The sequence below is a fragment of the Leptonychotes weddellii genome, chromosome 11, assembly GCF_054177405.1.
Source record: "Leptonychotes weddellii isolate Sample4059 chromosome 11, ASM5417740v2, whole genome shotgun sequence".
NCBI classification, from domain to species: Eukaryota; Metazoa; Chordata; class Mammalia; order Carnivora; family Phocidae; genus Leptonychotes; species Leptonychotes weddellii.
The window spans coordinates 93,220,199-93,232,591 of NC_138379.1; positions in this window are offsets into that span (position 1 = coordinate 93,220,199).

Here is a 12,393-nt window from a genome sequence, read left to right on the forward strand (position 1 = left end):
CAAAACAAGTCGCTTGTTTTTAATTTATTAGAAAGTAAAATAGTAAAAAAGAAATGGAGACATGACATATTGAGAGGAAAGAGAGAGTATCCACATCCCCGATGCAGATCATCTACCACCTGCTTTATGTACAGCTCCAAACTTTCTAGAGGTCTATCAGAGCTGATCTCACATTTCCTCTTGTCAACAAACCTATAATATATCATCACTTTTATTTTATGAATGGATAAGATGAACTGGAGTTTGCTAGAGTAACAACTGCCATTGAGCCCTCAGAAGGAAAGAGTATGGCACTGGAGGGCTGCACTGGGGTCTGGGGGAAGAAGCTCTGGGTTGACTCCATGTAAAGAAATGTGTAAAGAAAAACCTACCTTCTAATATTCATGGTACTTATCTTGGTACTCTTAGAGAACATTTCCATGAACAGATGAAGAGAATATATAGATATTTTATTAACAAGGTTACTGATGAATAATTCAAAAAACCAAAAATAATGTGTACTCTGAAAAAAATGCTTTAGTAACAGAATAAATAAATAGCTGAACAATCAGAAAGCAGATCATTGCCTTAATCCACTTTGATCCCTCTGGGTTCTGCACATACCAATAAGCAAGATCCCCCATTTAGAGAGAAAATGACAAAGTAATCCACTAGTTCACCTTGACACCCTGCATTTCTTCCAGACTTGATTGATTGTAAGAATACAGATTATTTTTTCTGGGGTGACTGGTTGGCATAGTTGGTTAAGCAACAGACTCTTGATTTTGGCTCAGGTCATGATCTCAGGATCGTGAGATTGAGCCCTGTGTCAGGCTCCGCACTCAGCGGGGAATCTGCTTGAGATTCTGTCTCTCCCCCTCTGCCCTTCCCTACCCCCTCTTGCATGTGCATGCGCTCTCTCTCAAATAAATTTAAAAAACCTTAAAAAAAAGAATACAGATTATTTTTTTCAGTAGATCTGAGGCAGGGCCAGTGAACCTATATTTTTAATAAGCTCTTCAGCTGATATTATGTTCTGGACAGTTTAGGAACATGACCTGGAGCAACAAGCAAAATCTAGATAGTTCCTCTGAGAGTGGAAAGTACGGAAGTGCACAAATATTCCATGAGTCAGACTGCTCTGAGATCCGAGTTCACAGGCACCTTTATCATTAAGTATTCTCCAGGTTCTTGATGTCCTAATAATGGTGGATCACCACATTTTCCCTCAAAAAATCAAACGGCCAACCACATACAAAGCTCTAAAGCACTTTTGTTTTGAAACTGAGAACATGTGAAAATAGACAAGAGGTATTTGGTGGTAAGAAATGTGTGTAGGTGTGATATAGGTTATATTTAAATAAGTGCAGAACCAGGAAAGCCTTTAGTCATGGTGGACACATCCCGTGCACTGAATGATGACAACAGAATCGTCCCCTCGTTGGGTGGCCTGGCGAGGGAGGCGGATCCCCACCCCACCCCAGGCACTTGTGACGACCTCAGGCCAGGTCCCTGACCACGGCTGGGTCGAGCCACAATCGCCTTAGGAGCTCTCAGTGTCTGCTCAGAGACAAAACCGGGAGAGGCGAGTCTGGAGCTCCAAGCTGCCATAAGCGAGGTGCTAGTCTGCAGAGGGAGGACGTGAACATCTCAAGAAAGAGAGGAGCTAGCTCGGTGTTTTCCAGGCCCTCTCCCAGTCACCTCACAGCACTGCTAGAGCCACGATTTCCCCGGAGCTTTGTTAAAGGAGCAAAAATCAAAACAAAAAACACCCCCTTTCCCCCAAGTTGTGTAACTGATTGATTGGCATCATGGGTTATCGGAGACTTCAGGTGGAGGACAAGCAGCTCCTAAATGATCACTCCCGATATTAGGAACTTTAACAACAAAAACAGACTGGAGGGGAAAAAATACAGTCTCTTCACTATGGATATCACAGAATGCCATTTTCAGGAAAAATGACATGTTCCCCAGAATCTGAAAAGACATAAAGGTGACATGACCTGAATAGAATCTATTATTCCAAGTGGCATTTTCCAACATTGCTCTTCACACAGGCGATAGAGCAAACCCAGGTTAGTATAAGAAAAATGGTTTGGCAGAGGGCATGACCTGAAGAAAATGCCAGATCATTCATTTCTTTGTAATTTCAGATATACCTCTGCTTTTTGAAATGCTTGCAAAAATATTTTCCATCCATAATCGCTCAGCTAGGATTTCTCAAGTAATATATTCTGGACAGAATTTGAAAGAAAGCCTAGTGTTGTTCTGTACAGAGGACTTGGGAATCCATATAGGATCCATACCACAATTTAGCTTTCTTATTCTGGTAGATGTTCATTGTTTGAAATATATTTAGAGGTTTTCAGATGATTTCTCTGAATGAAAATTTCTGTTGACTTGGGAGAAGCTGATTTAACATAAGCCTATTATGTGAACTTCGGTCTCTCCATTATATTTGCTAATGAGAGCATACAAGCAATATAACTATATTTCCTTTGCACTGGTCTTCGCAGTTTGTTAGAAAAACATAAGAGAAAGAGGTGATATTGATGTCTACTTTTTGTTCTTTATGATCCATTATGCCGCATTTTGAGATATGTCCTGATGTATTTCCTGACACAGCCACCTCTGGTTCTTGTATTTGTGATTGTTGGCAGCAAGAAGTGTAGGACTCTTTCTCCTTACAGACACAGGAATGCCAGGATGATTCTCAGCCCAACTCAGAAACATCCAGTTTCTATATAAAAGAGGAAAAAATGGAAAGAATACACAGGGTACTTTTATTTTCTTCCTAATAAAATATTAAGGCCAGAAAGTAGCTGTGTAAAGAAAGGTCCTATCATAAAGGCATGTAGGTCTTTAACCTTAAGCATTTACTATCCAAGAAGTCATACTAGAAGGCACAGAGATGTCTAGAGCCAAGGCATGATTATAAGCCATGGGGATAGATTTCACTGGAACAAAGGAAAATCTTACCTGTACTGTATTTAGTTCCCAAGGGAAATTAAAAGAATGCAGAATGTATACCATTAGCTCTGGAAATTCTTGGTGGTACATGGTTAGAGTTAACTAGTGAATTAGAAAACCTGGAAATTTACTCTTTTCTAGGCTATCTCAAAAAATGAGACAAAAATGAGCTTCCTTGCTCACAACGTTGGATCCATCCATTGATTTTACTTCAATTTAGGCTTGATTTAACATAAATCTGGACCTAATAATAATACCTAATATTGATCATATACTTAAAATGTGCAAGTCAATAATCTCAGGGCTGAACTTGTATTAATTTATTTAATCCTCAAGAGAATCACATGAAGAAAATGAAGCAGAGAGATTTAAGTATCTTGGGTAATGTCACATAGCTAGTTAGTGTTGCAGCCAAGAAAAAATACAAGCAATCTGGGTTCAGAACTCATCCTGTGAATAACTTACTTATATCTACTTGTTAAGAAAAAAAAAAAGATATAACCACTTAGATACATATAACACACAAAGATAATATGAATTCAAGTAGATAAGACTTATGCTTCCAGTAACTATGACCCAGGTAATTTGGATTAAACTTCTGTGAAAGCAACTAGTATAACTGAAAAAAATTTTTTTCTAATCATGTGTAGGAACGCATCAAAGGACCAGTAAAATAGTGCATGATTACTCAGTATCGGGGGAAAGAAAAGAGGCCCAGAGATGGATGTCAACTATGAGGGTTGTTTTTTTCCCAAAGAGATTGGCTGAGAGTCTGAAAGATGGATAGCATTGAGGACCTGGGGACAAGAATTAGATTCCAGGGCCTATCAAGTGTAGGGGGAATAGGTGAACCCTATCAGTTAATCCAGAAAAGTTGCACCCAGAGAGGAAGGTTAAAATGGAAGTGAACAGCTTGTATAAGAACCTGAAATTCAGCTTTGAGTTATTTTAATTCCAGAATTGAATTAGGATGACCCTAGAGGGTTGATGGTTCCAAGCACCACTGAGAAACAGTAGATAGATAAATCCATCCATCCATCCATCCATCCATCCTTCAATTTATTTTTACAAATAATTTTCTAAACATACCTGAAAACAATAAAAATAGATAAAAGTGGAAAGCAGGAGACAACATTAAAAGAAGTCAAAACAGAACAGGTGTGTAAGTCAAGGTTCAATTAGAAAAGTCAAGGTTCATTTAGAAAAGTCAAGGTTCAATTAGAAAGCATTAGGAGATTTAATGTCATTTTGGGAGCTGTATGTATAAATAGTCTCTGTAAGCCTGCTTTCCTTGTGCCAGTCGCTGGAGCTTGAAATCCAGGTTTCTGGCAGTTGGCAAGGGAAGATGGGTGTAAAATGAGGGAGAACAAAACAATCTGGAACCCATAGTAGAAAGGAAATCAACAGATTATATAAAACACACTACCAATAGTTGACCAAAATGACATTTGTAGACAACCCCACACATAAATAAAAATTGCATATTATTTTCAGGTATCCATGAATGAAGCATCCAGCTAATTAGACTATATGGCAGGCCATAACCAAGTTTAAATAGATTTTAAAAGATTGAAATCATACAAAGTTCTCTGACCACAACAGAATGGAATTCAAAACCAATACAGAAAAAGTATGGAAAAACTCAAATAATTAACAAAATAAATATAGGCTTGGATATAATCAGTAGGTCAAACAAAAATATACAAGGGAACATTTTGAACTGAATGAAAATGAGAACAAATCAAAATTTATGGTATGCCCCTGGGGCAGTAATTAATTACTGGGAAATTTACAGCTAAAATGTTTGAATTAGGATAATTAAATGATCAAAAGCAATGATCTAAGCATCCACCTTAAGAAGCTATAAAATGAAAAACAAAATAACCCCAAACTGAGTAGAAGCAAGGAAGTGAAAAAGAGTAGAAAATTAATAAATAGGAAATGGTAAAAACAACATAGAGAAAATCAAGCCAGAAGTTGTTTTTTTTAATCAACAAACTTCTAAAAATCTAGTTAGAAGGATCAAGAAAAAAAGAAATAAAGCATAAATGATCAAGGTCAGGAATAAAAGAAGGATCATAATTACAGGTCAAAAAGACAATAAAAGGATAATGAGAACATGTTATTTTCAATAATTTTATGAGGGAAGAATTATCCTGATACCAAAATAAAACAAAGACATAATAAGAAAACTATAGGTCCATATCTACCATGAACATGAATATAAGATCCTTAAAAAGAAGTTAGCAAATCAAATGCAACAATATATGAAAAGGATAATGTACCATGCATAAATGGTGTTTATAACTGGAATGCAAACTCATTTTAACATTAAAAAAATCAATGTACTTGAACATAGCAGCTGAATAAAGCATAAAACACATATGATCATCTCAGGTGAGCACTGACAAAATTCAAAATGTTTTATGATAAAAAATCACAGCAAATTAGAAATGGAAAGGAACCTCCTCAAACTGATAAAGAACATATATGAAAATGGGCTAACATCATGAAGGTGAAAGCCTGAATATTTCCTCCCTAAGAGTGAAGAAGTAAAGATGCCTGTTGGCTCTCACCACTTCTGTTCAATATCTACTGGAGGTCCCAGTCAGCACAATGGTCAAGAAAAAGAAAAGCCATGCAGATTGGAAAGGAGGAAATAAAATTGCTTTATCTGCAGAAGATATGTCCTCTTCAAAGAAATTCTAATATATTCACCATAGTAATAATAACAGTAATAAAAGAGCTATTAAAATAAGCGCATTTAGCAAGATCACAGGATACAAGGTCAGAATACAAGATCTGGACAAGAGGTGTTAAGGCATACATACTAAAAACTATCAAACATGGCTGAAAGAAATTATCTAAAACAAGTAAATCAAAAGGCACATCATGTTCATGAATTGAAAGACCAAATATTGTTACCACATCAATTTTCTACATACTGATCTTTAGATTGAACTCATTCCCAATCAAAATACTAGTTCTTTTTATATAAATTGATAAGGCAATTCCACAATTTATATAAATATGCAAAGAACATAGAATAGCAAGGAATTTTGACAGAATAAAATTAAAGAAGATACACTAACAGATTTCAAGATTTCTTAATCAAGATTTTGTGGTATTGGCATAAGAATAGGCATATAGATCAAAGCCATACAATAGAGAGACCCCAAAACACAATCATATGTCAACTGATTTTCAGGAAAGGTGCCAATGTGATTCAGTGGAGAATGAATAGTTTTTTCATCCAAATGGTGCTACATTGCACATTCATAGAGAGAAAGATGAATCTCTACCTTTGCCTCTTTTCATACACAAAAGCTGAACTGAAATGCATCCCAGACCTAATTTAAAAGCCATATCTATGAAGCTTCTAGAAGAAACAGAGGATAAAATCTTCTTACCTTGAGATAGGTAAAGATTTCTTAGATAGGAAGTATCTAAGAAATAGGAGTAATAAGTGGAAAGGACTTCACCAACATCTTTCTCTCTTTAGGAAAATGAAAAGGCAATCCCCATTCTGGGAGAAAATATTTGGGATACATATCAATAAGAAGACAAACACCCTTATTAAAATGTTGACAAAAATTTGAATAGACACTTTACAAAAGAAGATAAACTATGACCAGTCAGTACATGCAAAAATATTCAACACTATTAGTCATCAGAGAAAATCGAATTAAAGCCACAGTGAGATACCACTATATACTTAATGGTTAATATAAAAAGACTGACAAAATACCAAGGGGTAATGAGAACAGGAACTCTCACACATTGCTGCTGAGAATGCGAAGTTGCATAACCACTTCGGAAAAATCTTTGGCCATTTATTATAAAGGTAAATGTGGGCTGGCCTTATAATCCAGTTGTTCCATTCTTAAGTAGTTCCCTAAAAGGAAGGAGAACTTGTAAGTAGACAAAGACTTGTACTTGGTTGTTTGTAGAAATTTTATTCATAATATTCCAGATCGGAAAGAAGCCAATATCCACCAACAGGTGAATGGACAAACAAATTGTAGTACACCCACACAATGGATTCTACACAGCAATAAAAAGGAATGAAAAACTGATATACACAACATAATGGGTGAGTAAACAAAACATTATGTGAGCAAAAGAAGCCAGGCATACAGGACCCGATAGTATATGATTCTATTCATTTGAAACTCTAAGAAAAGCAATTCTGTTCTGTACTTACAGAAAGTGTATTAGTGGTTGTCTGGGTCCAGGAATGGATAGCGGGATTAGACTGTACAGAAACACGGGGAATCTTAAGGGCTCATGGAAATGTTCTATATTTTCATCGTAGTGTTGGTTATATGGCTATATGTCTTTATCAACCCTTGTCGAACTGTATCCCACATATGCATTGCACTGTATGTAAACTATACTTCAATAAAACTTTATGAAAGTCAAAGTAAATGTTTCAACTGTTAGAGCAGTTACATTAATATGTCTATTACTATATGTAAAAACCATACATATGCTGGATATGCTCTACACGTAACATAATTTGTACACATAACAAGTTATATGTATCTCGTTCAGTTGTAACAACTTCAGCTCAGTTATAACAATCATCTGCCCTTAGAAGCATGACCAGTTTAACTGAATAAGCCAGGTTCCAAAGTAAATTTCATGAAAATGATGTACCAATCTGAATTAAATGCCAAAGCTGCTCATCTATCCACATTCACTATTTGGATACTCAAAGAGTCTTGGTATCAGATTATCAAATGGTGATATTTTAAAAATTAGACACATAATTATTTAGAGTCAGGAATAAAATAGGACTTTTATTAGTAATAATATATTACGTTGTCTCTTCTATTTTTGGCCATTTACTTTGTTGACTGCTTTTAGTCTATTCTAGATCCTTCCCTGAATTGCTTATTTCTTTCCCTATTCCAATGCCACGTAATCTTTTGCTCCATCCCAGATAGACATTATCTAGTATCTCCCAGCGTTTTATAATAATAATGAAATGATCCCCTAGAAACAAAGCCAGGAATTAATATCCTTAGCTAGCGTATTTGCTACCTAGAATCTACTGCACGAGGTCAGGATGTTCTGAAGATAAATGTAAATTAATTTTTTTCATAGCCTCACAATTTAAAACTCTGATGCAATCAAACAGGCTAATGGAGACAGAGTTTTATGCAACTTCATTTTCTTTAAACAAAATAGCTCCATAACTACCAAAAGTAGCTATTCAGGTCTAACATTTCAGTATCTTATAGGGAAAAAAAAAAAAAAGTACCCTACTTTATTATTGAAAATGTGCAGATTTTACAAAATGAAAAGAAAAAAATGAAAAAGTAAAATGGTTTTCGATGGGTCAATTTAACCCCAAACTGCTTCAGGATACCATCTATTTCAATTACTTGGAGCAAGGAATAAAGGCACACCTGGGCCTGGCTCCGGGCTGATTCACTGGAACCAATTTCCCAGTGGGAATCCTTCACTTTTTTTCAGCTTCTCTCCTAAATGAGTGAGACTTGCTATTTCCATTTAAGTAATGAGCATTTCTTTCTGTTTTGCAACTTATTCAGCTAAAGTGCACATATTCCCAGTACCAGCCACTCCCTAAAATCTGTGCTAATTTTTAAAATAGCATTCGACTGCCAGGTTCTTCTTTTAATTCAGGGTAAGAGACTAAGAGTTTATGTAATAGTCCTGACCAATCGGTGGCATCGGCTTTGTACAATCTACCAAAATAACTACTCAGTATGTACTATTTTTTTTTTTTCAGTTTTTAGGGGAATAAGAACAGGTTCACTGAGTAGTGATATTAAATCACATCTAATATAATCAAGTGTTGAGTTGCCTTTGAAGATAAATCAAGGTTTATTTTAAATTCACTAATTACTGAGGAGAGGAGTAAAAGATTCAAAGTGGATGTAAGTCTATGCTTTTTCTGCCAAGCAAGAGAAGGTGAGGGTATGTTTAGAAGCAACATACAATGACCTAGGGAAACCCTAGAGATACAAAACTAAAAATGAGAACTATAACCTTTATCTCCAGCGCGTGGTATCGTGTAAACCTGAGAAATTATTTTTCCTTCATCCTGGCTCACAGAGACCACAAAGAGAGAAGTCTGCATCCTCCTGTGCCCATAGGTTCAGGGCATACGTAACCCATGGTGATAGGCTGGCATTAGCTTTCCTACAAGATACCACAACTAATCTCAAAGCTCTGATCTCTTAAAACAAACCCTCACTAAACTGCTGACCATAATTCCTCACACAATGTATTGATGTTAAACATGACATTTTCGTACAGACATTTCAGTGAGAGAAAAGGTTGGTTTAATGTCTTAGAGCAAGAGAGAGACAAGGTTGCCACCTCATCAAAGGTAGATAATTTTTCACTAAATCAGTTCTGCATTATATTATGAGGAGAGAAATTGTTCAAACAAACCAAAGCTCTTTAGAGAGAAAAGAAATATGTCACACAGACAGTTTAAATTAATAATTCAACACAATATGTATAAAGGGCAATCAATGGAGAATTAATATTAATACATTTGACAGTTGCAAAGTGATTTTGCTTGGTCCTTTAAACCATACAGAGATCATTGTCTTTAATCCATCCATTTATTCAGCAAACACTATAATGCACCCCCTGGTTGCTGGCAAAGGTAAAATGGTAGCATGGTGAACAGCTCAGACCTACTGTCCCTCATGCTTCCTTTTGTACATTCGCAGAGATCTATGTTCTCAGGGTTATTTTAGCTTCATGAACTGACTTCTACATGTTTTCACCATCATTGGAGTCCATATCCCATGGAACTCCCCTCTTTCCTCATGGTCTTGGGTATGGAATGGAATCTCATACAGGACATTTGCATGTGCTAGGCTTGTTGAAAACTCGGCAAGATGAAGGAGTTTTCTCTCACAGAGAGGCTAACAACTTTAATATTAGACAAATTTCTCATCAACACCCCTTGGCAATCCCCCCCTCCTTGTTGCTTACCTTGCTTTGTCTTACTTCCATGGTCCTTTCCCCCTGTCTTCTCTCAACAGCACATCTTCCAAACCAACTCCAGAATTCCCATTTATGTCCTGTGTACTGACCCTTAGATATTTCTTCTCAAGCCAACTCAAGACTTCAGAATCTCATTTTTCATAACTTGTAGCTTTTCTGAGTATTTCTAAACAAAGATTGTTAGCTCCCTAAGAACATTACTGACAAGTGTGACTTTTTCTTAAATCACTAAAACAAGTGAAAGAGATTTGGTTCCTTCTATAAAGAAGTGCCCATTTAATTATTATTAAAATCCTGAGCTCTAAATACATTAATACAAGAGGTCTTTTATCTTATTTCATCTGAGAGAGGAAAAAAAAAAAGTGTCTTGTCTTTCTGATCATCCTGGGCATTTGAACTGTGAAGATCTTTTGATCAAGGGAGAGTGACTGAAATCAAGTTTCTGCCATGCATTTTCATCTATTTCAAAATTGCGATATCTTTTTGTGTTAGTGAGATTCATAAGAATCTCACAAAGTTTTAAAGGAATTTGTATCTGTTTAAAGTAAACAGACTAGAGAAGGTTCAAATGAAAAGATTCTGTAGGACCCCCGGGGTGGTTTTAACGTATGTCGACAAATTCTGTGACCCTCCTCCACTGGAGAAGTAGGGCCTAATTGCCCCTCTCCTTGAGTGTGGAGAGGCGTTAGTGACTCACGTCTAACAGACAGAGCAACGCGGATAGGGCCGAGTCTGACTGCAGAGACGAGGCCATGAAAAGCACTGAGACATCCTCCTAATTCTCTTTGGTTACCTCCTCGGCGGGAAGTTTGCTGCCATTTCACACGAACCTTCAAACAGCCTTTGAAGACACCTGTGTGTTGGGAAAATGAAAGTCCTTCCAATAGGAACTGAGTGATGACCTGAGGCTTCCTATAACAGTAGTGGTGTGAGTGAGCCATGGTGGAAGCAGATCCTCCAGCCCTGGCCTTTAGAGGACCACCTCCCCTGCAGATATCCCAGCTGCAACCCTCTGAGAGATCCTGAACCCAAACCGCCTCGCTGAGCCACTATCAAATCTCACCCCACAGAAACCCTGACATCGTAAGTATCTGTTGTTTTAAACCACAAATAGTTGCAACAATAGATGACTAAAACAGACTCCAACTTTCTAAAATTGGAAGCAAAGTGAGAACACGCCTCAAATGCAAACATGAGTGATTTCCTACAGAGAAGAAGAATAGCTCAGAGATCAGAACCAAGAACAAAGAGGGTGGGCTGAGGAGATGAGGGGAACAAGGATGAGAGAACAAGTACCAGAAACAGAAACAGAAACAGGCCCTTGTAAAGGGACATTTCCTTACCCACAGCCCACGAGAACCTGCTAATGTGCCCAGCTGGATTTTATTATTTTTTTTTTAAAGATTTTATTTATTTATTCATGAGAGATAGAGAGAGAGAGGCAGAGGCAGAGGGAGAAGCAGGCTCCCCGCGGAGCAGGGAGCCCGATGCGGGACTCGATCCCAGGACCCTGGGATCATGACCTGAGCTGAAGGCAGACGCTTAACCGACTGAGCCACCCAGGAGTCCCCCAGCTGGATTTTATAATTGCTGTGGAAAAGGAGCAGTTATGTGCCTTTCATTGTCCACTTCTTGAATGGGAATGCTTACTATCGTTACTCTGTTCCTGCCACACATCTTTCTTGGGTTTATGGAAGACATGGTACTTCCCTTCAGTTCATATGACCAATAGAAGCTTCACCCACAACTGGACTTGTTTATATGATGAGATCCCAGAATTTGAGCCTGAGTCTACAATGGGATGAAAATCTTGGGAAGGGTAAATATATTTTGCATGTAGGAGGAATTGTCATTGGAGTGTGTACTGTGGTAAATGAAAAGTAGCCAAATTCTTTGTCTTTTCTTCCATCAAGAGAGGAAATCTGTTTCCTTCGACCCTGATCGGTCCTTATTGATTTAGTCCAGTTTTACTTATTACTGTAATTAGGTAATTTATTTAAAGATCAAGTAAACCAGCGCTGCTCAAAGTGTGGTCATACTGGTGTTGGACGGCTAATATTCCCTGGCTGGAAATAAATGCAGGAAGTACAGAAATTGAGAGTATCTAGAATCCCTCATAATCACTTGATGTTGCCACAACAACCAAACATATAAACGGGGTCAGCAGGTATGGTTTGGCATTTACATTTTGTGAGAAAATATGTTCTGATGGCTTAGAAGTAGTAATAGGAATTCATTTAAAGTAGTTACCAAGATTAAGGATTTTGTGCGAGAAAGTGAATCAACATGCTGTATTCTTCTTTTTTTATTGTTATGTTAATCACCATACATTACATCATTAGTTTTAGATGAAGTGTTCCATGATTCATTGTTTGTGCATAACACCCAGTGCTCCATGCAGAACGTGCCCTCCTCAATACCCACCACCAGGCTAACCCATCCTCCCACCCC